A 1,683-nucleotide genomic window follows, 5' to 3' on the forward strand; every position below is an offset into this window, starting at 1 on the left:
CCTGAAATTGCTGAATAGGAGTCAGTGTTTACAAATCCCAGGGGCCAGGGGGCAGGGCTGACGGTCCCCGAGCCACGCCTCCCCTCCACTCTTGTCCCTTCCTGCCTTAGGACGCACAGTGTGTCTCCACCAAGAGCACAAGTCACAGCGCAAGTCACAGCTGGCTGCGGTCTCTGCAGATGCAGGAGAAGGAAATCGAGCGGGATACAGAGACGCCGTGACCCGTCTGTGACGATTCACTCCAGGGGGGACATGGGAGCACTTGGGGGAGGGACTAGGCAGAGGAAGCCTGAGGGGCAGGGGGACGTCTGCTCTGTGTCTGTGTCATGTCGTGCCCGAGAGATCTCTTGGCTTCTGCGTTCATCCCGTCACATTTTCTGAAATCCAGGGCCTGGCTCATGCCCGTAAATCTTTCGCCAGCTCTAATTTTCCACGGAATTCTGGTTTGATAGCTTATTGCTCATCTCGGCTCGGCATCCACGTGCTCGATGGCACGTGTCATTGCAAGTGGCCCGCAGCGATCGGATCGCCTTCGTTTTAGTCGTGTGCGTAAGTCTTCCGTCTTACCTACTGAAATGTCACCCCCGCGAGGGCAGGGGCCGCTCGGTTCTGTTCACCCTTGCATGGCCTGTGTCTAGTGGAGAGTCTGGCACACAGTAGGTGCTCAAACATTGCCTGTGGTTGAATGAAAAATTGCATGAGTCTCTCCAAAGTAGAGAAGCTGCTACTGGGCTGGGTCTTTGCAGAGCAGTTATCGGCGTGCAGGCACCGGTGACCTGGCTAAGTTAGCACACAGAAGGCGGCACCGACTGCAGCCTCTCGGACCCGAGGGGCTGTTCTCTCTAAGGTCCGCTGTGCAGCCACACAGCTGGGCGAGCCAAGCTCGGCTTGCCACAGCACGTGGCCACCTCTGTGCACACTCTTGCCTGGGACACGTGACTCTGGTCAACCCTTAAGGACAAATGCGCTCTGTACTTGCTTCCGGTGCATACTTTCCCCTGAGTTTAGCGAGCAAGCCTCGGCTTCTTCCCCAGGCAGTCTGCCGCTTCGCCACATGGACCACGCGACACCTGTCAGCCGGCTGCCGCGGGTTCTCCTGTCTGTGTGGGGGACGGGACTGTCATCTCGGAGATGACCCAGAGCCGTGCTCTTTCATCTGCCAGTGTCCCATCGCACCGTCCCAGTGGCGCGCGGCTGCTGGTGCTCCGCGTACCTAAAACGCTATCACAAACACACCGCTTTGCGTTTTTGAGAGCGTCCAGTTAGCCCCGGACAACCAGCGAGGGACGAGACCAGGACGAGAGGCCTGGGGTCCGTCTCCCCACTTGGGTCTGACCTTCGAGCCTGGCCGGCGCATGGGGCGGGGGTGGGAGTGGGGTGGGCAGCATGGCCGAGCCGCCCAGAGACAAACGTGCCAACGTCGGTTTTCTTCCTACGCTATGCCTTGAATTTCACAAACGTGACATTTCGTTTCAAGAGGAAATCAATATTGCGATCGGCAAATAGACACGAATGCTGCATTCATTCTGCGAAATGTTACAGCGGCATCGCAAGATCGCAAGCACTTCTCCGCCCGCCCCCGCCATGGGGCGGGAGGGGACGTTTGAACACGTTTTGCTCAAATAGAAATGAGAGGGGGAGGGGGGAGCGGAAGGGGCGGCAGGAAATTACACGTAAACGTTT

This window comes from Pteropus vampyrus, unplaced genomic scaffold (genome assembly GCF_000151845.1).
Source record: "Pteropus vampyrus isolate Shadow unplaced genomic scaffold, Pvam_2.0 Scaffold142, whole genome shotgun sequence".
In the NCBI taxonomy this organism is placed as follows: Eukaryota; Metazoa; Chordata; class Mammalia; order Chiroptera; family Pteropodidae; genus Pteropus; species Pteropus vampyrus.